The sequence below is a fragment of the Stegodyphus dumicola genome, chromosome 6, assembly GCF_044657685.1.
Source record: "Stegodyphus dumicola isolate Sdum_Otavi_A_Nest chromosome 6, ASM4465768v1".
Classification (NCBI taxonomy): Eukaryota; Metazoa; Arthropoda; class Arachnida; order Araneae; family Eresidae; genus Stegodyphus; species Stegodyphus dumicola.
Window position 1 is genome coordinate 2,745,487 of NC_140773.1, and position 26,956 is coordinate 2,772,442.

The 26,956-nt window shown below is 34.2% G+C and overlaps 1 long non-coding RNA gene across 5 annotated transcripts in view; it reads right to left on the reverse strand.

Moving 5' to 3' along the window:
- Window positions 1-24,025, reverse strand: part of LOC146996646 (uncharacterized) — a 71,381-nt gene extending 47,356 nt beyond the window's left edge. For 3 of the 5 annotated variants that reach the window (XR_015041442.1, XR_015041440.1, XR_015041439.1), the window contains exons 1-2: window positions 23,783-24,025; window positions 6,342-6,427 (exon numbers count right to left, since the gene is read on the reverse strand). This is a non-coding gene — a long non-coding RNA (uncharacterized LOC146996646). The remainder of the gene's footprint in view (window positions 1-6,341; window positions 6,428-23,782) is intronic. The other 2 variants (XR_015041441.1, XR_015041438.1) reach the window with 1 other exon arrangement.
- Window positions 24,026-26,956: the final 2,931 nt, after the last annotated feature.

Sequence of the window (26,956 nt, forward strand, 5' to 3'; positions counted from 1 at the left end):
TCGCGGATTAGCGTTCTTTAGCTGTTTTGAATTACGTTCTATTGGACGTTTGAGTAGTTAAAAGATAACTACTGTGAGATATTGTAATACTGCATGATAATTTGAGAAAATTTAAGCATTTTTGTTGTAATAATAATAAATTTTTGTTCATTTTTCATCGGATTTGTGCATTCATTTCGTAACGAAACCGTACGCAACAATATGAAGTTTAATTAACGCAGCTAATAATAACTACATTACAAACGTATTAAATGTGTAATTCGGTGCTTCTGTTTTTTTTCACCTTAGTCTTTCAAACTTTCAATGATAACTGGTACTACTCGATTTTACGGTAGCCCTTATCAAATTTGGCAAGATTGTCGCCAAGTTTAAAAACTATGCATATAGTTTGTGGCTGTCAAATCCCCGTGATTGCTTTTAACATAACATCTCAAATTGCTTTTAACATGGCGATTGCTTTCAACATGGCATAGTCTTATAGATAAATGGCTGTAACCAATCTTTTCAAGCTTGTCTGTTTTATAGTCATCTCAATAAAGCAATTTGAATAAACGGTCGATCCTACTGCTACCTAGTGGTTTACAATTGTTAACATTGTTACGAATTTTGTACATAGAGAGATGATTTTAGTGCAATTATATGTGAAATTCTCGTATTTTTCTGCATAACGCAACATGAAAATTTACAGAGATCATGCTGTACCAAAAAAGCAAGAATACCGGGGCAACTATATTTAACATTGAGTAAATGACCATCTCGCTAATTTGGCGAAATATCGCCCAGCTGCAAACGGCTTTGGCGACTCATTTCGGTCGCAAATCTGGCGAGAAAGCCCCAAAATCACCAAGCTTGGCGACCATTTGGCTGCGGTCGTTGTGTAACTCTAATGAATATTATAGTTTAATAACTTTAATCGATGTTCTAAGCAACTGTAACTGTATTCGGCCCTCATATATGCCTTTCGGTAATTTCGAGAAGCACAAAGTACTAGAAATATCTCGACGGTATTAAAAAGTATAAGACCGGAAAGTGTATCAGTTCGTCAATTGTAATCGTTAGTTGTTAGCTCACAAGAGCATTTGGAAAGCTTCGCTTTTCAGATGAGCTTTTGGATTCTGTTTTGCTTAACGTTCCTAGTAGCTAGAAGTGTAACTACTGATTGTGCTCTGTGACACTGTGAAGAGCTGTTTCTTCGGATAAAAATAAATTTTGCCCATTACGAACCCTTACGCACGCAAGAATATGTGCTTGCCTCCAGATTCGGAACCTGAACAAGAAGGAGATTGGGATTCTTCATTTATGGCAAAGCACAAGATGGCTATCTGTCTAAAAGAAGGGATGCCTTCATTGAGGTCTTTCTAAGGGAAAGTGGCTCGTATACACGTTACACATGAGGAAAACCACGAAAACGGCCATGCAGCCAGCCCGTTCGCGGCATTCGAACCTCGAACCGAAATACCAGTGTTCAGCGTCTTTACCGCTCGGCCGCTGGTGGGCTCCTGAACAAGAAGGCACTGACCACTTTGTAAGATTTTGATTAAAACAACTTTACTTTGTAGGTTGGATACTTACTTGGAATGTGAAGCGAAACTGTATCCATGATAAAGCGTACGAAGAGTGTGTATGTATTGTGAATACGGCAAAGCACACTAGGGCTATCCGCCTAAGGGGAGGGATGCCTCCGTGTAGGATTTTCTAAGGGAAACTGGCTCGTATACACGTTACAGATGGGGAAAACCACGAAAACGCCCATGCAGCCAGCCCGTTCGCGGGATTTGAACCTCGGACCAAACAACCAGTGTTCAGCGAATTTACCGCTCGGCCGCTGGTGGGCGCGTACGAAGGGAGAAAAGACCCTTTTATTCGACTCAAGGAAGAATTTATAGACTGATAACCTGGTGCTTACAAATTTAGCCAAAGCTTGGCTGCAATTCAAATTAGAAATATAAAATTAAATCTAAATTAAATAATCAGCCGAAGCTGCACAGAGATAATTAACGAGAACTGGCTACCACCGACGTACGACCGGCAACTAATATATGCACGGTTGCAGAACACGATGTGTCTGTAGTAATTCGACACCTGCTTGAATAGTATCTTTTCACCCTACTTCGAACAAAGCGCGAAATTGAAATATCGTTCCGACAGGGAATGGAAATAAGAAAGGTAAATTACTCAACAAAAACTGATTAACTTCAAATTAACCAAATCCTCACAACTTCACGACATAACCCTTCGAATATCCACTGGTGTCTGCTGTGGAAGAACCCTGTTTTACAGTCGTCGATGAAGTGCTGTAAAAACTCTGAAACGATCAGAAAAACGGAACTCTCTGAAACTCCGAACGACATGTCGTCTCACGAACAAACGCTCGTCAATTTGGATTATTCTTCCAGGGCCACCTATTCGTCCGTTAGGTCGTCGATGCACATTTACCGAACAAAACTCTCATAAAAATTGTTCCAGTCAATCCTGGTATTTTAACACATGTTGAGCTGTTCATCGCACCACTTAAGCGACATCAGTTCCCTCTGCCGAGCAGAAGATGAAACGCAGCGCTGTTAGGATCGGTATTCTGGAACGATTAAACGGATTTGTCGGATCGAATGATTTTTTTTTTTTTTTTTTTTTAATTTATAACTTTTTCATCTCCACGAACTTTCCTTTACGTATAGTTTCATTTCGTGGCCATTTACGCATATTGGATTGCAAGGTAATGTAACTCTATCAATGAAAATGGTAACTCCTCGGTAAATTAAAAACTGTAAAACATTGTTTCACAATGTTTAAATTCAAAAAATCTGATGTGTACAACACATTACTTTTTTGAACGGAATATCTCTACATATAATAAAAGGTAAAGTTTGTCTGCGTGTGTCTTTGGTTCGTGCTGCATATAAGCTAATAGACTCAGGGCTAAAAAATTTGGTACATAGGTGCATCTACACAAGAGCCAGCGCACCTCCAAGCCAGGTTTTCGAAATTCGAATGACTTTTTATTTTACGTTTTTTATTAAAATCGCATCAGACTTAATGGGCATACCGCCAACAATGGCAAGCAGGCAGCATTGCCGTTGTTGCTGATATCAACACTGTTGCCACTCGGGAAAATGAAGGCGAAAACTAGCGTTTTAAGAGTTTTTTAATTAATATCTCTAAATTTTAGCTACCTTTACCAGGACCCAGAAAAGAATTGTAAAAGGTTTGGAAACTGAGTTATTAGCGAACAAACACACACAGACTTTCTCGCTATGCTTTGTATACTGGACTGCTGACTGTTTTCTCTTGAAAATCTCTACATATAATAAACGAAAGAGTCTGTCTGTGTGTGTGTCTTTCGTTCGCGTTGCGCGTAAGCTAATAGAGCCACGGCTACGAAATTTGGTACATAGGTGCATCTAGACAAGAACCAGTGCACCTCGAAGAGAATTTTTCGAAATTCGAATTCGAATTTTTTTAATTTTATGTTTTGTGACGAAATCTCGTCATTTTGAGACATAATGGGCTACAGGAAAGCGAGATTTTACTCTACACACTCCATTTTCACATCGTCATGAAACGTAGGCACTTAGATATTTTACGAACTTAAAAATAAATTTCGTGTTTCAATAAATAGATTCAATACGAATTTATTTAACAAAGTGAGCTTAACACCTTTTCAACGGGATTTTTTCTAAAAAAGTTTATTTTTAAAAATGTACAGTTTATTTTTCTTTGATTTTTGGACACGTTAAACTTTTATCCTTGCGACTGTTTTTACAAAAAAGAATTCTGGAAAAATGATAAAATTTTGTATTTTTAAAAAATGTTTTAAATGAAGCTTTCGAGTACACTTCTCACATCTTTAAAAATGTGACTTTGACAACCATTTTCCTTTCTTATTGTTGTTGATAGATTTTTGATGAAATCGCATCATTTTGAATAGTTTCATTGTTTTAGAAATATGGGTTTGGCAACAATTTTTCATCGTATTTCTTATGTCACTGTTTTTAAGAGATTGGCATATTTCACTGTCCTTTTTTATATATATATAATACATTTTTATTGATTTTTTTGATAAATTTGTTCTGCAGAGTAATATTCTGTGCAGTTTTTAAATTTAATGTTCGGTGTTCCCTTCAGGTAATTTTTCGGTACATTTAAAAGCCAGACGAAGGCTGGCCGAGTAGCGGCTAGTATGAGATAAAATATTATTAACTAGCGGAAGTACCCAATGGCTGTAATGGCAGATTGAGAGTAATGCATCTAACATCAGAGAGAACGGTACTGCTGTAATCCTTCTCTAATAACGATGCAAAAAATACGATTCATAGTCATACATTTGTAAATCTGATGCGATATGGAACTCACATAAAAAATTTCGATAGAAAAGTAAGCTACATCTCTCTCATTATATCAGCAACAATGGCAAGCAGTTTTGAATGATTTTCGTCTTTCTTATCAAACGGTTATAAAAGCTCAAGTTTCATCCAATACTTCACGTGTATTCATTCAATTTTAGTGGATTAAATGTGGCAAAATATTTATCATCATTAACCAGAAATCAATAACACGAACAAACAGATATTCTTTCTTCTCTATATATAGAGAGAGAGATTTTGTAAAAAACTGTAAAACTTTTAAATTTAATGTTCGGTAACAAATTTTTGATTAACAAACTCTACGACTTGAAAGCGAGCAGTAGCGCATTGTAAGGCACGAAATACAGTGCACTCCCGATTATTCGCGGAATGGGTGGCGCGACCGCCGCGGATAACAAAAATCGCAAATAATCCGAAAAAAGCTAAAAACGGGTATAACAAAAGAGAAAACTGTTATTCCAACTCTGAAAAATGTATATGCACAATAAAACGTAAGATAAACAGCAGGAAATGCTTAACTAACGCTTAATATTTTAATAGTATATCACTCAAAACTAACCTAAAATGCATTTTGTTAATGAAAACAGAGAAGTGCTTTGTACTTACGAGAGGCGTCATGGATACACAGAAAATTAAAACATATTTACTGTTTTAAGACTGTAATGTATCATGTAATTACAAAAGCATAACTGTAAAATCAGTAAGATTAAGTAAGACGTATCAGTAAGATTAAGACGAGACAGGGCCGTGGAGCGGGCACTGCAAGGGTGAGTAAGAAATATCTTACTCATCAGAGGGGAAGGTTCCGAGAAGACCTGGGATATTTTTGCTATAAATAAGCACGATGTTTAGCAAATTTAACGTTTCGCTCAGTTTTGTGAACACTTTTATTTTCTTTCTGAACTTCTGCTTTACGCTTGTAAAAAAAAAAAAAAAAAAAAAAAAAAAAAAAAAAAACACTTTGTGCGGCAGGCGCGGATAATCCTGTAAGTGAAATTCACTTGGGGCAATATCTGGGGATAAGCAAGATGTGGCAAAAGATCTCAAATTCACTCATTTTTTGCAGCGTTGTTGGATCAGTATGCGTTCATCATCCAACTGCAAATTTTTTAAACCATTTCTGGATAGTCCTTACACTAATAGTGTGTTCACTATATTTTTTATCGCTGCAAACCTGGCAGATTCACCACACTAAAATAAAAAATGTAGCACAGCACGTTTGTACTGATTATCTATATTCATCTTCTACGGGTACTAAAAATGCGTTCGATATTTACGAAAGTTGGTGATGCACTGAATAATATGTTAGTCAAACGATGACAAGTTTCAACAGGTTCAAAATTGTATTGTTTTAGTAAATGCGTCATAGTGAATTCCACACATACTCTTAAACCCGATAAATCCATCAGTAAAAATCTTACTAGAATCAGTGCAATGGCAATTTTAACCCTTAGCGCTCCGCACGTTTTTGTACCACTGCCTACCAGCAACTCCGGCACATTTTCGCAGGATATAACCCATGGACGTAGGAAGTAAGATGGAGTAGCCCTAAACAGGTTTCTCCCGTACCCTGCTCTGAAGCACTGGCGATCCCTACGTGGGGACCAAAACATTGGATCATTTACCATTAAGTTCAATGGGTTTTGACTCGATCGGATGTAAATATTTTGTAATTACGTCGTAAATATACATATAAATGTATATATTTTCTTTTTCTACCACACTTCTGAGTCCTAAGTATATGAAAACAGCATATTTTTAAACAACATTTCATTCTGAACGGAATTTGTTGGTTGTGCATTAGCACTGAAGGCGTAATGAGTACGTTTCCTCAAGCACAGAATTAAAGAATCATAAGTCAAAAATTTTAACTACGAAATCTTTATTTATTAATAGGATAATTCTGCTTAACTTAAGCATAACAATAAAGTAATAATCTTCACACACATTAAAATTGAAGTATTCAAAAGAATAACTTACATAGAATCATCATCAGTACTAAATATCACCAGGCTTACATATTAGGCAATAAAAAGGAGAAACACGAACATACTTTGCCATCGTACCTGAAAGAGAAGAAAGTACTAACTTGATTTAGACCTTTGGCCCAAGTAGAAGTAGCAAGTATGAAAATCAAATATACTGCATTGGACAAGAACTTTACCTTCTCTCGCCAATATATATCTTGGCGCACGTTCGTTTCGTATGCCTTTCGATTTTCATTATGCAAAATACCTAAATTTATGCTAACAGAATTAAATGCTATACTTTTCGCAGAACAGTTTTCTCAAAATGGTTTAATTTGAATGAAATATTTTCACAAGTTTTCGTTAATTACACTAGAAAAAAAAATTAAGGTAATTCAATTTTATTCGGTTAAGGTACAAAAATTAAGATAAAAGTTTATTGTATTATTAATATTAAAATTATGCATTATTTCTTTTCTATTTACAGAGCTTCTTCCTAAAATACTTTCTTAAATATGACATGATTTTTTCGCTTCTGAGGCATCTTTTAAATCGAAAAATATAAGTAAATTTATAATTAATACTCTATTCGGTTCATTTTAAATTAGAGAATTATAAGAAATTAGCGAAATACTTTAAATAGTACTTAACTTTCTCTGAACATTTCTGAAAGGGAATAAAATAAGGATTTTTTTTAAGTATTATTTAAAACTTGTAACTGAGTTATTATAAAATGTAAGGGGAATAATTCCTTTAATTATACTTATCAGATTTTTTTTTTACCATTAATTTCAACAATACATATTCGAAAACTCTTTATTACTTTCCTAAGTGCGCACCTCAAAGCATTTGCTTTACAATGCCTTTTAACAGATTGCTTTCCAGTACGAACAATTCTTGCTTAAATAGTTTTATAACGTATTTGTCAATAGGATTTCAATTTATGTTTACAATTCAATATTAAGGTTATTATATATTTAGATAACATTTATAATCTTTATAAATTAGATACATTTAATAATTAGATTTCTTCACAGTTGTTTATAAATGAATAAATTCTTCATTTCAAATACATTTATAAATAATTTAATGAATATTTATGTATTTTTTTAAAGACAGATACATGCTTTTTGCAAGCACATGCATAAATACCCATACATATTTCATATTTTTCATTTCCGGCATGTGCAAATCTTTAATTTCTGTGCATTCACAATATTTTATTTTTAATTTACCCAAATAAGTAAAACGTGTAAGATTAAAGGGATTATTTTTCAGATATATAAAATTAAAATGATGAGTTTAAAATGAGCAGCAGTAAAGCCTCTCCTCTAAAAAATTTTAAAGGGTACATGTTACAATAATATATGAATGTGAAAAAAATTATTTTATTTAAAACATTTTGGCGTTTGGAACATAAAATAAAAGTAGCGAATACTCTATCAAGGGTATCGAAAGACTTATACAATTTTAAAGGTACCGTAAGGTATTTTTCCTTTTTTAAGCATAACATTTTTGTTAAAATTTATATTTTTGTAGTTCAACAGCTTAGAATTTTATAAAACAATTTTTTATAATAAAAATCGCTGTTGTTAGTTATCGGAAAATAACCAAGACGAGATTTTTGCGTAAATGTCACTGAACTATACAAATTGCTATTATCCATCACATTATGAATGTTTCTTTCATGCGAAAGTGTCCCTTTTCCGATTTGTATGGAACTTTCGTGTGTCGAAATACTATCAGAACACTGTCAAGCGAGCTCCTGAATGTAAACAAAGAACTACCCATCTGGTGACCGAAGCTTCGAAGCAGTGCTTCACTTCTAGTGCCGGTTGGCCACTCCCTCCTTTCTTACCTCCATGATAGAACCAATAAACCTGCATATTCGCCAGGGGTATCGTACCCATATTGATAATAACTCCAATAAAAGACCCAAACTCATCCTGTTCCACCGCACGCCACGTTTTCCAAATAGAATTACTACATATTCTTTAGAACATTTTCTGCGTCATTGTTGGTTTCTTTTATAATTTCATTTACCAGTTCGTTTGTGAAAAATAATTTGAAATATTGCGCGGCTGTACAATATTTGTAGGAATTTGTGGTCCAATGACCTTTGGCGATACACTAAAATGTATTCTATCCGAAACATCTAATTCTTCCGTGACATCGCGCCATTCATCTAATTCTTCGGGCGATTCTTCGCTTTCACTTTCAATAACTACCATTAGTCGTCTCTTTGGTAGTATAATTTCGGAACCACTCCTTGAAGTGTCAGGATTATAATCAACATTGTCTTCCACAATATCTTCTAACAATGAAAAATCAAACACACCTTCACTATCACTCAACTCTATATTCTCATCCCAATAATTATTTTTCTCCATGTTGCTAACCCTAAAATGGGTCAAATAATGTTTCAATCGTAACAGTAGCGAGACTGAGCACGTTTTAACTACAGATAACAATTGCCAACGCCGACGATTCCGTAACATCTTAAGCCTAAGAAGTTACGGAACAAATGACGGACGGCTCCGTAGCGGAGCCAACGGAGCGCTAAGGGTTGACTTGATACACCAAATAACGTAAAAATGAAATTTCTTGTCAAAATATCGCAGTTTTTAGACAATTTGAAATTTTCTCATATTATATGCAACCCAATCATCGTAGATGCATCGCATGTTGCTTAAATTCGGTTGCTAGGGAAATTTTTGTTACAGACACTGGAGAAATACGAATTTGAAATGTCTAGAAGCTAAAAATTCCCGATATTTTGAATTTAAATTTCACTTTTAAGTTACTTGGTTTCTCATTAAAATGGCAAATTATTCAAACTTTGAATTAGTTAAAATTTGGCACATGACAATTATTAAGACAGCATTATTTTATGTATAATCAGTACAATCGAAACGCCGAAATCGGTATAAAAGAATTTCCTCGGAATAACATTGGCAGATATGTTTCCATGTTTGTGTAAAATCTGACGGTCTTTGTGTTATATTTTCAAGATTTCCTTGCTTTTACGAGCGCGCGCCCGCATCCGCTGTTTCAGAAAAGAGCCACAATCAAGGAACCAAGGAGCCACATTTGGCTCGCGAGCTACTGTTCGCGGACCCCTGGCCAAGGAATTTTTCTCTGGTAACTGTTTATCTCACTGCGAAAATGCTGTTTTAAAACCCTCGACTAGAATTACTATCACTTTCCTCTTCCGTTTTTCGGCCCACCAGTAGTCGAGCGGTAAAGTCGCTGAACACTGGTAGTTAGGTCCGAGGTTCGAATCCCGCGAACGAGCTGGCTGCATGGGTGTTTTCGTGGTTTTTCCCATGTGTAACGTGTAGCCAGTTTCCCTTAGAAAGTCCCCACGAAGGTATCCTCCCCCTTAGGCAGATAGCCCTAGTGTGCTTTGCCGTAATTGAATACACCACACCACACCACCTCTTCCGTTTCCCTACCAGAATGCAAATCTGGTAAAGAGTATTTAAGCCGAGGTTCTTCGGAAGTCACAGCGAGTTTCTGCTTCTCGGTGACAACAATACCAAGTTTAGAGACCTGTGATAAGATTAAAGTCTTCGACTTGGCATTATAGTTTCCGCCATTTAAATTGCTGCGCTTACGTTACAGCCGAAAACATCGCGAACGAAAACGTCGTGGAGAAAACAGCGCAAGGCGAAAACGTCCTGATACAAATCATCCGAGGAGAATGATCTATGGGTGACTTCGCAGTTCGTGTTTACTTCGCTGTGATGAGTCGGTTCTTGTATTGTTCTATAGTTACAAGTTAAGGCTGACATGTTAAGTTCGATAGTTAGGAGGGAAAGATAGATTCAGCGTAACGTTTGCAGCTAGTTTGCGTGGATTTATCTCTTGCCGAAAGACTGAGACAATCATTACTTGGACGAATTAATTTTAAAATTTAAGGGTAGCTCGTTCTCCGAACGCTTTCAGGAAAAGGAAATTTTTTTAATTTTCAAAGACTGACGCTAAAAAAATATGTGACGAAATGCAGTAGAAATTTCAACTATCAGTGATTTAAATCAGGGTTTCTTAAACTGTGGGTCGCGGGACCTGCTGCAGGGGGGTCGCGAAAATTTTAGCAGACTTGATATTTCTTTAACTTATAATAATTTTACAATTACCAAATACTTTTACACAATGTATCTGAAAATGGATAAAGACAATAGAGACAAAGCAAAAAACGAAAATGTTTCGACACATTCTTTTTATAATGCGACATGCGACGGAGGACGTGGGCACCACCCCTGTACCATATGGTTAATTGGTGTAGCGCCACGTCCACCAGTGTCTATATAAATATCGACTCGGACGCTAGGTGCATTAGATTTCACTTATTGCGCCTGACTGGCGTAAGATAAAATATTCTACTATACAAGGTTATATACATGCAGGGGTAGGATATGGAAACAGTAAGATGATAATGCATAAAACAATTATATGTGGAGATATGCTGAAATATAACATACCAACTCAGATATCATAGATACATTAAACATATGTTACATGAAAATCAATAACTAACATACTATTATACCTACATTAATCAAACATTACCTAAATATCAAGGACTAAGCGTTCATTTCCCTTGCTTTGCACGTGACTCTGTTTGCACGTGTCTGTTACTTATTTAAAATTTTCACATTGTTCTATGGGCCCACCAGCGGCCGAGCGGTAAAATCGCTGAACACTGGTAGTTCGGTCCGAGGTTCGAATCCCGCGAACGGGCTGGCTGCATGGGCGTTTTCTTGTTTTTCCCCATGTGTAACGTGTATACGAGCCAGTTTCCTTTAGAAAGTCATCCATGAAGGCATCCCTGCCCTTAGGCAGATAGCCCTAGTGTGCTTTGCCGTATTCACAATGCACCACATTGTTCTATGTCTTAAAATTAGAGATTAAAGTTAATGACCTAAAACTGCAGTAGTATATTACACTACAAGTGAAAAAATTGACAGTTTCACTCACGCGTGTGTCGGCTTTGCACGATACTTATGGGATCCCACAAAATTTTTGTAAATATTACAGGGTCCTGGGGGGTCGCGGAAAAATCTCAGTGATAAAAAGGGGTCGCAACTGAAAAAAGTTTAAGAAATCCTGATTTAAATTATGCTGCAATGACGACTGAAATGCTATAAAATAGAAGATATGACTTGAGACTATGAGAAGAATATTGTAAAGGAAATACGAGCCATTTTCCTTAAAATATTTAGCCTATTTATTTTTATAATCTGTATTTAGCCTATTTACATTCTATGTGTAATACAAACCATTTTCCTTTTGAAAATGTGTCGTATTAAACATAGAGAAAACCACGAAAAATGAAAATGCTGCCAGTCCGTTCGCCTGAATTCGAAGCCGGGCTGGACCCTACTAACAGTATTTAGTTACACTGGTAAGGGCAAAAAAGATTTATTGAAATGTCTGCCGCAATATTCAGACATATAACAATATTTCTCCGATTTAGCTTGTCACTGTTATTGATTAGTAAATTGAATAAGCCCTCGTCTTAATAATTTAAATTTTTTATTTTTAATAATGCACTTCATAAGTTAAAAAGCATTTAATTAACTAAGTATTCAACTAAAATCGATTAAGAGCACTTGGGAATTTGTTGCAATTAATAAAAGATATTTATAATTCCACATGTGTGGCGTAAGTAGTGTAGAATCGCTTTTTAAATTTTTTATAATCACTAGTAATTTTAAATTTCACATATATTAGATTAAAAAAATTAAAGAAAAAGAAATTCCTAATTAAAACCTTTTTAATCACATTCTCTTTTGAATCCTAATTTATTTTGGTACTTTTCCGCTTCGCCGGCGCAAATCACGCCAAGCAGACTTTGTCGGCGACAACATACAGTATACACATTAAAAAATTTAGTTCTAAGAATTTTTTATTTTGAACGCATAAATATATTAATATGATTTAAAATTTTGTAAAAAGCCAATAAATTTGCAAAAGACATCAATTTTGAATTTACTATGCATTCATGGTCCAACATCCTGATTCGCCGGTTCGTATCAGAAGACCCAAAGTAATCTCATCTCACGTAAACTACTGTACAAAAATTCTCTACATTAATTTCAAGTTAAATCTTAATTTGGAATACAAGTTTAAATGCAAGAATCATTTCAATTCGTGCGAATAGCTTACTCAGAAATTACGTAAAACCACAGTGATTTACAGTACATTCCCGATTATACGCGGAATTGGGTGGCGCGGCCGCCGCGGATAACAAAAACACGGATAATCCGAAAAAAGCTAAAAACGGGTATAGCACAAGCGAGAACAGTCATTCCAACTTTGAAAAATCGTTTTTGTACAATAAAACGTGAAATAAACAGCAGGAAATGTTTAACTAACACTTAATATTTTAGTATATCACTCAAAACTAACCTAAAATGCATTTTGTTAATGAAAACAGAAAAGTGCTTTGTACTTACGAGAGGCGTCAAGGATACACAGAAAAATTAATACATATGTATTGTTTTAATACTGTAATGTATTGTGTAATTACAAAAGCATAACATTAAAACTGCACCTTTTTGAAGAAATCAGTCATTTGTGTTTGCTTCTTGCTTTGGAAGCATTTTCTCTTGATCCGAGATTGCATTTTTCATAGCATAATTTTCTCGGCCAACTCCGCGTCGTCTTGTTCTTCCAAATAGCTCAGCAGTCCGTCGACTTGTTGCAAAGCCGCTTCGTGAGTCTTCCGCATCTGCACAATGGGCTCTTCTTCGCCTTCACTTCGCTTTCCTTCATTCTCGGTCTCTCCCCTTGCTTTCTTTACAATTTCGTCATCTGTCAAGCGTTCGAAGCCAGGTTCATTGACGTCACACTCCAACCACTCGTTAATGTTTTCAGCATCGACGTTCTCACCATCCGGAATTGTTTTCACCATATCGGCAAGAGTTGGCGTGGGCGTGTCTACATCTTCATTCTCTTCCTCACACTCAAAGGGTTGTTGTTGGCTTCAACATTAGGCATGAGTTTTCTCCATGATTTTATGAGGGTTGACGGTTTCACTGAGTCCCATGCAGATGCAATATCGTAGATGCTGTCCAAGATTGTGTAGTGTTTCCAAAACTCTTTCAGATCATAACCTTCTTCAATTTTGGTCATTAGCAGCTTGGTTCGGTATGTTCTCTTCATTGTTGCAATGACTCCTTGGTCCATGGGTTGGATTAGCGCAGTAACGTTTGGAGGGGAGAAACTTTGCAAACATTTGTCCATCAGAAGCACGCTTGTTGCTGGGTGAGAAGGTCCGTAGCATAGCTTTTTCAGGCAGGTTTTTCAATTTAAGATGTTTACGCACTTGAAGAACAAAGATTTTTTCGAACCATTCTTGAAAAATGTTTACGTTCATCCATCCTTCTTTTTTTTGTTTTTTTTTTTTTTTTTTTTTTTTTGTTTTTTGGTTAGAGTAATTTTCTATCGTTGTGCCTTTGAGAGATCTCAGTTTTTTTCTTACTTTCCAATGACACCAAGTCTAAGTTTATGGCCACCGGTAGCGTTACTGCAAGACAAAGCTGCTAATGATCCTTTCGTTGCTGCTTTTTGACCCGCCGCTTTACTTTCATTTTCAAATTCTAAAGTGCGAGTGGGAAGACATTTCCACAAAAGTCCCGATTCGTCGGCATTGTAAATTTGTTTAAAAGATAGTTCTTCTTTTAAAACAAATTCATGGTGTAAATTCGTCGTCTGGTTGTTTATCACCACTAAGTTTCTTCCCATGAAGTCCAATTTCTCGAATTCCACGTCACAGCTTAAAACGAATCAACCAGCCAGAAGACGCATCAAAATTTCCTTTCAGGCCTAACAACTCAAAAAAGGTTTTTGCCTTCGCCGCAATGATAAGACCATTTACAGGAGTACCCTCTTTTCGAACTTGAGCTAACCACTCTGTCAATGCCGTGTCTAACTCAAAGGTGTTTTCATACTTCCCTTCATAGTTTTTCGCGTTTTCATTGCGGAAGCACTGTCCGACATTGATGCAAAGTTCACCAGTTTGTCTTTTTGCTTTAGAAGGTCACGCACTGTTGTTTCCGCGATTCCGTAATCCAATTCCATTTGCTGCCTTTGCTACTTTGGAAATTAATTCTAGTTTTTGCGCAATCGTCAACACAACCTTCTTTCGTTTTCCTGACATTTTAAATCAATAACGAAAAAACAAAACCAAAAAGCACAAACACTGAACACAATAAAAGATAAGAAATTAACTCCCACCGGTTCGCAAACACCATCAGGCTTAAACTAACAATGGCGATTGGGAGGTAGTGGACGTGTCAGCAAGATTAAGACGAGAGAGGGGGGTGGAGTGGGCACTGCAAGGGTGAGTAAGAAATCACTCATCAGAGGGCAAGGTTCCGAGAAGGTCATGGAGGTAGGAAAGGGAGGAGGGGCCATTCCGCGCTAGAAGTGAAGCACTGCTTTGAAGCTTGGGTCACCAGACGGGGTGTTCTTTGTTTACATTCAGAAGCTCGCTTGACAAGATTCTGATAGTATTTCGACACACGACAGTTCCATAGAAATCGAAAAAGGGACACTCTCGCATGAAAGAAACATTCATAGTGTGATGGATAATAGCAATTTGTATAGTTTACTGACATTTACGCAAAAATCACATCTTGGTTATTTTTTGATAACTAACAACAGCGATTTTGATTATGAATTTGTTTTATAAAATTCTAAGCTGTTGCACTACAAAAGTATAGATTTTAAGAAAATTGCTAAAAGAGATCTGCCAAAATTTATTTTCTAGAAGATTTGAAAAGTTTGAAACATTGATGGCTAAATTTAAATATAAAATTATGTATGTTAAAATATTTGTAATTAGGCACATAGGTCAGATTAAGTTTTTATTAAATAGAGTAAAGCATGCAAGGGCTATCTGCCTAAAGAGAGAGATGCCATCGTGGAGGAATTTTGAAGAAAAACTGACCTTTGACTGGGTATTAAAAATAATACTTATAATTTTCATTCAAATTATATTCATATATATTTTTTATGTAAAACTTTCGGGTGTATGCTAAATTAGTGTAAATTACTTTACACGAAAAATATAGTGAATGCACAGAAATTAAAGATTTGCACATGCCGGAAATGATAAATAGGAAATATGTATGGGTATTTATGCATGTGCTTCCAAAAAGCATGTATCTGCCTTTGACAAAATACTTAAATATTCATTGAATTATTTATAAATGTATTTGAAATGAAGAATTTATTCACTTATAAACAACTGTGAAAGTACTGTGAAGAAATCTAATGATTAAATTTATCTAATTTATAATAAATATAAATGTTATCTAAATATATAATAACCTTAATATTGAATTGTAAACATAAATTGAAATCCTGTTGACAAATACGTTATAAAACTATTTAAGCATGAATTGTTCGTATTGGAAAGCAATCTGTTAAAAGGTATTGTAAAGCAAATGCTATGAGATGCGCACTTAAGAACGTAATAAAGAGTTTTGGAATATGTATTGTTGAAATGAAGGGTAAAAAAAAATCTGATAAGTATAATTAAAAGAATTATTCCCTTTACATTTTATAATAACTCAGTTACAAGTTTTAAATAATACTTAAAAAAAAAACTTATTTTATTCCCTTTCAGAAATGTTCAGAGAAAGTCAAATACTATTTAATACCTATTTAATTATTAGGAATTAGCGAAATACTTATTTAAAGTATTTCGCTAATTCCTAATAATTCTCTAATTTAAAATGAACCGAATAGAGCATTAATTATAAATTGACTTACATTTTTCGATTTAAAAGAAGCCAAAAAATCATGTCATATTTCAGAAAGTATTTTAGGAAGCTCTATAAATAGAAAAGAAATAATGCATAATTTTAATATTAATAATACAATAAACTTTGATCTTAATTTTTGTACCTTAACCGAATAAAATGGAATTACCTTAATTTTTTTTTCTAGTGTAATTAACGAAAACTTGTGAAAATATTTCATTCAAATTAAACCATTCTGAGAAAACTGTCCTGTGAAAAGTATAGCATTTAATTCCGTTCAGAATGAAATGTTGTTTAAAAATATGTTGTTTTCACATACTTAGGACTCTGAAGTGTTGTAGAAAAAGAAAATATATACATTTATATGTATATTTGCGACGTAATTACAAAATATTTACACCCGAACGCGTCAAATCCTATAGAACTGAATGGTAAATGACCCAATGTTTTGGTCACAACGTAGGGATCGCCGGTGCTTCAGAGCAGGGTACGGAGAAACTTGTTTAGGGCGACTCCATCTTACTTCCTACATCTATGGAGAAGGCATGGGAGTAAAATCCTAGTATACGGTGCAGCCTTGGCGCGATTTTGAAAATTATCACCAACACCAAAATTTATCCAAAGAACGTCTATATATACTAGTATGTGTGTATATACTACACTATACTATGTATCTTGAATGACTCGTTGACTACTCATGTCTCGTTTTTACTGCTCATCATAAAGTCGCCAAAAATAGCCAAATCCCGTGTGCACCGGATACTAGGATTAAACCGGCATGGGATATTTTTGCTATAAATAAGCACGATGTCAGCAAATTTAACGTTTCGCTCAGTTTCGTAAACATTTTTATTTTCTTTGCTTTACGCTTGTTTAGGGGAAAAAAAAAACTTTGTGCGGCAGGCGCGGATAATCGAGAGTCTACTGTACTTCGCTAGTGCATTCTTATTAGAATGGATGAAGTTAACCCTTAATTTTGCCTTTCCTATATTTTCGCTTTCGGGTGAGCGGTGTGATTGCACCCTAATTGACTTAATTACCGCAAATGGTCTTAGGGTATAAAATTGAACTATCTGATAAACATTTTATGTAATTGTATGTCAGTATTGAAAGAAACAATCAATCTGATAAGAAATGGCTGCGACTTATTTTGAAAATGAAGCGTAAAAGGTTACCAGCGAAGATATTCCGTTTGGCGTCAGTTGTACCATTATTGGCGACTTTATCGTTTGCGCAGGCAAACCAAAAAAATACCTTTATTTTTATAATAGAAATTATTTCTCCTGTTACTATTAAAGTTGGGTAACTTCGCAACTATTTTAGTAGCAGTCGCCAGATTTTCCGAATGTGTCAGTTGTTTTTGATGTTTTCATGTCCCAACGACTCTTATAAATAAATCGTGATATTTTTTGCCTTAAACTCAATTTTAAAATATGAATTTGTCAATAGAAGAAACTTAAGTAAAACTCCTGCAGGAATGTTTTATTTTGCCGCAAAACGACTAAAGAGACAGGAGTTTGGTAGCGATGTCAGCCAAACTATGGGAAAGCCGGTGCAGCAACGTCAAGCTTGGGCACAGTTTCTTACGTTTTCAAAGAGAAACAGATCTTTGGGTCCATCGCCTAAGCGAAAACAGATCATGGGAAAAAAACAGCACAAAAACATGTGTTTTAACTTTTCATGTATCGTATAATTTATTTAATAATTTAATTTTTTTCGTATAATTTATCCTTATTTAATAATTTAATTTTGTATTTCAAATCGCTAAAGTGTGTTTTCCTTTGATGTGTTGATAATGTTTACCGACAAATATTTACGGTTTGGGAATCGCTTTTTTTTAAGTTGCGACAATCGCCAGTTTGCACTCGATAAGTAACTATCACCTTTTCATCTGAAACGGTCGTCAATTTGCGCCAGAGTGGTTGTTATGTTAATAGGTAAATACTTGAAATTATTGTTCTTGTTATAATTGCGTTCTTCTAGTAGACGTTTCAAGTTCTAAAGTTCGTCTGTTTATATCTTTGTTCTTTAATAATGAAAGCTCAGAACTAACGCAGAAATTTGGAGATTAATATATAAAAGAAAGAATTTACTTTTACATTCGTGTACAAACAAAACTTTGAAAGATATTTACAGAAGATTCACTATGAAAGAATGATAGAAAAGAGCAAGGACATTGATATTCGCGCCCTATTCGCATGAAGTTAAATAGATTCGCCGCGACAGCGAGCCTTCATTAAATAAGCTGTCACAGATCGGAATATCAATACAAGTCATCCAATCTGATTTATAACCTTAATTCAAGACTTTGAGCTTAACATTTTACAAAATTAATTTTTATTATTTGCTAAATTAATTTTGATTAAATTCTAACTGAAAACAGATCGCTACGTATTTAGGGAGAAGATTACAAAAAGATTTGGAGACGAATACGAGTATTTTATTATCCTTAATAAGCAAAATTTGTATTTTTAACTACTAAAATGTATTTCTTTTCGTATGTTGACAATGTCTACCGACTTACGATAAATATCGATAGTTTGGGAATCTTTCTAAAAAAATTTACCGAAAACCAGCAGCTCGCATCCGTTAAGGTACTTTAAGGTTTCATTAGTAAAAACAATCCCCAAATTGAGCCGAGGTGGCGTTAATACGTAAGTACCGAACATATTTTCATTTCGCAAAACAGATGGAACTAACGTATTATCTCGTCGACCGTCAAAGTTGACGACTGCCCTTGAATCACGAAAGTTGCTCCAATGATGACTAAGGAATTTTAAAAGAAATGGCGCCTCTTTCTGTAATAAACTCTTACAATATCCGACCCGCTCCGTGAAACTGGCTTTCGTCAGTTTCTACTATTGACACTCTGATTTTGCAGAAGCTCCGTTTAAAACGCGATGAGTGCAAATTTCTCGCAGGCAATTCCTGCAGTCTGTAAGTTTTTTATCCACCGTATTCAGCAGACAATATCATGTCCACTAACACACAATTTTATTGGTGGCAAGGTACTATAACTTTCAAGATAATCACCTACCGGTAATAACTACCGGTTACTCATCTGTAGAAAGCAGGTCCCAAATTTTACTCATTTTTTAAATGCAAACATATATATATATAATAATAATAATAATAATAATAACAGTTAATTTATATCCTTGTTCATAAAAACCTAACGGGGCATGTAGAGAATTAACTGGAGTTACAAGAGACAAAAGCGACATGTTTATATCATGCTTATCCATAATTGGCGCTAAATCGCACTGCATGGCGACTAATGTATTGTCGACAGGATAATGCGTAAGTACGAAACAAATTAATTCTGTCTTAGTAACATCTCTGGTGAGTGACTCTTAATTTAAAAACCGTATTCTAGTAAAAAATGCATTTTAAGAAACATTCAGAGTAACGCCCATTCGGGGAGAAATTGCTAAATATTATCGAAATTTTCCTAACAAGGTATATCTTGATTTGTCCTCCAAGCCATTATACAACTGCGATGCGCATTCGTACAACACTCGATATATTTCAAGCTAGTTAAAAGCATAAAATTCAAAAATAACCCAGAAATTGAAAATTATACAAAGCACACTAGAAATATATATAAAATTAAGTCTCATATTGCACAATAATTGAATTAAACATAAGTGAGCAGAGTCGTACAAAATCAATAAATATCATTGTGAGTATAACTCAAACATATAAACACCATCTTTTGTATAAATTTGCTACTACATATATACATTTACAAATTTTTATCTCTTCACTGGTGATATAATATAAAACCTTCCTTTTTGTCAAAAGAAAAAATCTGATGTTTACACCACATGACTTCCTTGCACGGAATATTAAATTATACGCATTTTTTCTTGCATTTCGTTTAAACTTATTGGATTGAATTAAATATACTTCACCGATACCGCATAAACCACAATAGAATACATGCATTCTTTAAAATTCACTGTAGTATGTGTTTACCATAGAGACATTCTGGCGCTAGATTCACTTAACAGTATTATACTTCGTTCATATTATAACTCATAAAGCACAAAATTTATATCATTTAAAGAATAGAATTATCTAATCGTTGCCACATGTTCTATTCAAATACTATAATAAAGCTAGAATGATGTATAAAAGAAATTAAGCAAACAAAACAAGAAAGAAACAGTTTTTCACAGACGATTGAGTATTTCTCATTCAATTAATTAGTTCTCACTTCACGAGAAGGCAAAAATACATAAAAACTCAAAATATCTCTATTAAAAAGTACGAAGTAAATCTTTAACACATATTTCCTCGAAAAAATTCCAGAAAGGATTAAGCATGATTTAATTGGCAATAATAAATGAAGGCGTTATCTTTGTTGTTGCAAGGCTAAGTTTCTCTAGATTGGCAACAAATCCACTAGTTTGCTGTTTCAAATGTAAAAAATCAATGGCCGCCATGAAAATAAAGGCTTAGCGGCACTTATACAACTTTAAAATTGTTGATAATTCTAAAAATATTGCATACAGATTTACGAAAGGCATAAAAACCTTAACCGGAAGATAAAAACAACATAATTCAACCATTTTTAGTTCTACTCCTTTTTGAGTTATGCGAGATACGAACGTACGTTCGTACAGACGCCACGAAAAATTATCTTCAGAATTAATTTTAAAGCAGTTTTATAATTTTTTTGGTGGAAACGAGTCTTTTATTCCGTTCTTAGGTACAGATATCACGCAAAAATATCATTAAATTGCATTCGATAGCGGTCAAAATGGATATTTTCGTTGAAATACGCTGCCTGAAACTTTTCGCGATTACAATACTTCCTTTTTACTTCGTACATGGAAGTAAAAATAGAATTTTAAGTTTTCGCCTAATTTATGTAATTACATGATGCCCTTAAGCAAAAAAAGATCGTTCTGTATACGGGAAGAATAATATATCAATAGATCTCAGTCAGAGAATTGCTCAGCTTCTGATCTACACACATTAAACATTATGTAGATATTGTGTTATATTATAAATTACTGTTATTACAATTTCGTTTTTCATGAAGCTTTACGTATCATTAAGTTGCTTTCATCTGGTTAGGTTTCACATCGACGTTTATATTTGACTCGCCCACCAGCGGTCGAGCGGTAAAATCACTAAACCATTGGACCACTGGTAGTTCGGTCCGAGGTGCTAATTCAGCGAACTTGCCGGCTGCATGGGGGTTTTCGTGGTTTTCCCCATGTGTAACGCGTATACGAGCCAGTTTCCCTTAGAAAGTCCTCCACGAAGGCATCCCTCCCTTTAAGCAGATAGCCCTAGTATGCATTGCCGTAATCTCAATAATGTAATTATGTCTGACTTTAAGTGGCACTCCGTTAGCAGAAAAGTACCGTCAAATATTTTAAAATTTATACACTGAAGTGATAAAAATATAAGGTGAGTCTTCGGATTATGGTATCCTGGCAATTTTTTGGCGAAAATTTGGCGACCGACCCTGCTACAGCAACCTGCTAGTTTCTTTTTTTGGGCGCCATTTTGTTTTCACAAAGATAAGGCTTTTTTTTTATCAATTTTTTTTTCCAACAATCTGCTAGCCGAATTACGCTTATGCTAGAACTTTTATGGAACAAAAGTGCTTATTCATGACGAAGATTAGATGCGAAATTGGGAGAAAGTGCAGAATCGCCCACTGCTTCGCGCCTTTTTAAGAAGTGCACATACGCTGTATCCATGTACACGTCGACCTATTTTCACTTAAAAGAACATCCCAGAATTGCACAAAAATGGCATTGCGCACACGCTTGACTTTATCCATGTACACATCGATTTATTTTCACTTCAAAAGTGAAAGAAAATTGACAAAAATCCAATTCTTCTTACTCTTGTAAAAAGCGCCAAAGAAATAAGTGGGCGATTCTGCACTTCAGCAGCGAAATTGTTTCTCTAAGTGCTTATTAGCTCAAATCACGATCGGAATTTTCCGGAAAACGTCACATGACATGTCTCATGATCTCTCATTTCTCTGAGACAAAATAATCTGTGATTCGAACTGTGTACTAAAGTCCTACCTAGTAACCAAAATGTCGCCAAACTACCTGTTTGCATATTCCAAAGATTAGCCAAATGTAATAGTCAAAATAAGAAACCATTATTGACAACCAACAGTAAATGTGACCTTAACTAACAGTTTTGTTGTGTAAAAAGCTTTTTTGCCTGTTTTTAACTAGTGAACGAGTATTGTTTATTCCTTGTTGTGCGCATTATAAGCAATATTATAAGTGTTTCAATCTGTTATACGAAGTTTATGAATTCCTCGAAAATATATTCGATGACGTTTACAGAAGACGCCGCTTAATGCGATTGCGGTTATTCGGATATTGTATTAGAATTAATCTTTTAAATTGAAGAAATGTCACCAAATAAAGTCTAAATTGCAAAAGTTTTAAAGTAAGGATTAAATGATTTCAGTTAACCATTTAAAATTAGCCTTTCCTCCAAAAACAACCATAGTTTGATGTAGATTTTAAATAACGCTACCAATTTTGAAGGCTACCAGCCACAAGTTCCCTCTTTTTCAGAAGCAAAAACATTCTGCAGAATTTTTTTTAAATCCCGAAAGGAAAAAGTATCCTCGAAAACATCTACGCGAAACTAAATGCCTTACCTTTTTTTGCTTACTTTTAAAAGTTACACTTTCATGAATTTGCACTTCATGGAATGTTACACTTTCCGAAGCTTATTGAATCGTTCGTAAATGAACTTTTGAATAAAAGACATTGTCAACAGTTAATGAAGAATCTACTGCATTTTCCTAATTAAAATGCTGAGATGCAACATCACAGAGTTACAACAACAACAAAACGCAGACTATTACATTATATTTAAAATAATTCAACAGCGAAATTTGAAAATATTTATCAATTATCGCGAATAGTATATTTCAAGAGTTTCGTAAAAAAATATATTAATATAGTTTGCTTCTTCATCTTTCACCTACATTCAGTACAGAATTCAACGTTGTAAAGCGAAGTAGTATCTACGTTAATTTCCAAATTCCGTAATTTCCATAGAAGTATCTACGCAATTTCCAACAATAGTTTGGTTTAGGTAACGCGAAGTGCAGATGCATTTAACTAAAGTTAATTTTTCGCCGTTTGTTAATGTTCGTATGCAAGTGCATAAACTTTGGGAAATGAAAGCTGCATTATTCGTATACGTAATCATTTCTGGTTATTTTCCCATTAGCTCAAATTTGGTAAATAATACAAAACGTGCAAAATGCAGCCGAAATTTGGATTCCTTAATTCGATAATGCACTTCTGAAGCCATTTTAAGATTGAATTTAATATGAATTAATAAATATAATTCTGGTAAAATTAATTTTTACGGCGCATATTTGAGATTTCGTCTGAAATTGCGCAGTAAATTTACAATATTTCGTAATTTGAAGATACAAGAGAGAATTTTAAAACTTATTGTAACTATTAGATTATTATTATTAATTTATTCTTTTAAGAAATTGACTTGAAATATAATCAACTCCTATTAATAAACAATGGGAAAAAATTGGTGAACCGATGCTTATCTAGACATATAATGTTAATTAAAAAGAATCGTAGTTATAGTATATAATGAAATTAAAAGCACGTATCGGATTCGTACAAAGAGTTATAGTAAATAATGCATTTACCTGGGATACATCCAACGTTAGAGAAATTGGCTTGCATCTTCTTTACAAATGGGAAAACCAACATGCAGACAGCACCTATAGTGGAAACCAAAGTCGAATTACCTTTAACCGCTCGGCTGTCCAAAAGAGCAAATAACAACGAATACTTTCATCGCCAAGCTTCTGAATTCCTCAGACCTCATTCCTGGGGAAAAAAGTTTTGTGGGGATTTTAGCCCAAAATGGCAAGTAGTCTTTGCGTTGTTTAACTTTTCGTTGCCATTCGGAAAATGTAATCCTTTAAATTTAATCTGCTTGTTGTTAGCGAGCAAGCTAAGTTATTTAAAAGTAATAAATGCAGTTCTTAAGAACAGTATTTTTTTTTTTTTTTTACTTACGAGTCCGATTCAATTAAATAAAAATGCATTTATGATATATCTAACTTAAAAATTCAATATTTTTATAGAACTACAGAGGCTGTTCACACATTTTTTAGACGATGTATATTGTATTCACAAAACTAAATTACATAAAATTCTTGCATTTTAGATGTTCTATTTGACATCCCTTATTCTGAAATATCTTTCGACACCACAATTTCCAGGATAATAATGCCTTTTGAAGAGGCAGAGAGATATTCTATCCCATTCCTCCCGAACAGCTTTCCAGAGTCCTGTTAGGGTTTTGAGACAACGTTTGGATTCCGAAAGCACAAAAATCCATAGGTGACACATCGGGAGATTTAGTAGGGATATCAGTGAAGGGTATGGCCTTGATACCAGTTTTTTGTTCCATTTCTTTTAGGAAATTTACAGTAGATTTTGATGTGTGACTGCTAGCTTTGTCCTGATGGAGTCTCACAGATGGATGGCACTGTGGGTAAAGCGATGGTATTTCATTCAGAACAATTGGCGATAAAATATGTTCCTGATAGTATTTGGAGTTAATCTTGATATTTTTTTGCACTCTCTTTATTTTTAACTTGCCATTATAAGAAAAACCAGCAACAATCATGAATCCCTTAGAGAAACTTTCTTTCGATTTTTTGAACCGTGTGCTTAAATTTTTTTCTCCACTTTTACGACAATAAATGGCTCTTTTTTTGTTACAATCATTTAAATACAACCAAGCTTCATCTATTGTTACAATTGTTTTTAATTTTCTTTGGATAAGTGTTCCTCATATAGAATTCTGCAGCTTATATGGTTTGGAAGAAGACGATGCACATTGCGTTTCTTCGCTTTCTTAAGATTTAAATCAACGTTTATCATTTTGTTTACAGTGGACAACGAGCATTTTAATGATTTTGCAACTGTCCTTTGACTAGGGGGATTTTCTTTTAACATTAAACAACGTACCTTTGCAATAGTCGAAGATGTCCGTTTTTTCCTTGGATACTGGTTTGGAATTTTTGAGGTTCCTATTTGACGTTTTTTTCCTTTCTTGTTGACGATATTACCTATCGACGCTTTAGATATCACAAAACCATGACTCTCACATCGTTTTTGGATAACGGAGTATGCATATTTCTCTTCGGAAAGAGCGTCAATGTAGCCTTCGAACCACTGCTTTGCTGAATTCGCCATTTTGAATAAAAAAAAAACTTTCATAAACTAAAACATTTAAACATAAACAACTTTCATAAACAAAAAAAAAACTTTCAAACTTTCATGCCACAGACGATAATTTTGACTTTTAAAAATATAGTACAATTGCAATTACTTCTTTTTTAGCAAACGACTTTTTATTACCGCTTACCAAAATCGCCTAAAAATGTGCGAAGAGCCTCTGTACATTACATTTTTCCGTTTTTTAAATATACAGATTTCCACATTGGAATTCTAAATACATGCTTTCCGAATATCCTATCAAATGTTTCGCTATTCTACCTTGATTTATCTATCCATAATGTACTCATAAATCATATTAAACTTCAAAAGAACTCTTTGGAGCGATCATTAAAATCTGAACGTTTTTCGTTTTTCGTAAAAGGGGGCACTGTTTGAATATTAATTTGTTTACCGCCATTTGTTTTAACGAACTCTAATTATGTGCTATTCACGCTATCCCGGCAATGCATTATCGACTGAAATGTACTAAAGACTGAATGACGTAGTATCTGTTATGATTGACCAGAAATTTAAAGAGTCCAAGTGATATTAAATAAATTATGTTTCCCTTCAAATTCTGTTAAACATTTGTAAAAAGATGAATTTTTTGAGTAACTTTGTACATGATTTGAATTGTTTTAACATTGTATAAAATTTTTATTTTAAGTATCGCAATTTTGTTCTTCATTTGCATTGCATTTAATTTCTTTATTTTATCGGAAACAATTGCTGACTAAATTGACTCGTTTTCAAACAAATTCTTCGGTCTCCACAGTTTTATTCATCAATGTGGCATGTCGACGGCAAAAGCAGAAAATTGCGATGAATATTAGTTAAAACTTAAATCCCTAATCTTGCTGAAGCAAAAGAACAGAATGGAAAAGGAAACTACTGGGATTTCGGAATGAATATTAAGTAATGTACCTAAAAAAAACTTTTATTTCCCAGAAGGGAAAAATAGTTTACTAATTTTCTCTTATTAATTATTAGACAATAAGAAGTATTCAACCGCTAAATCAAAACTAAATAAACTTATCTAAAATAACGTAATTTGATTTCGGGGGAAGCAAAAGGATTCAAATACGAATTCTCCTATAGAAATCCTTTGCTTTTGAATCTTCTGCTACAAAAATCTTTTTCAGTTAAGCTGTAAAAATATATCTTATCTCTCTTTTTTCCGGATAAGAGCCAGATTGAATTTTGAAGTGAATGAATTGAATTTTATCATACTACTTAACTTTCTCATTAAAGTCTCAATATGTAAAATAACAGAGTTCTAAAAACAGAAGAAAATGCTTTCGCTACTCTTAAAAGAATACGTTCATCACGAATTTCACCAACTAGTCCGAAGTTTAACTAAATATATGATACAAAATTCAGTTAATTTGTACAGCAAATGAAATAATTTTAGCTCGTTTTTCAAAGAATTTAACAACGAGCAGGATAATGCAACTTTTAGATGCTGTTGCTCATATTTCATCTGGCAAGCCAATTCACTCGCTATAACATTTCCCGAATGATGACATATATGGGTCATCACATGCACGGGAATGATGACACGTACTGGAATGATGAGTATAACACTG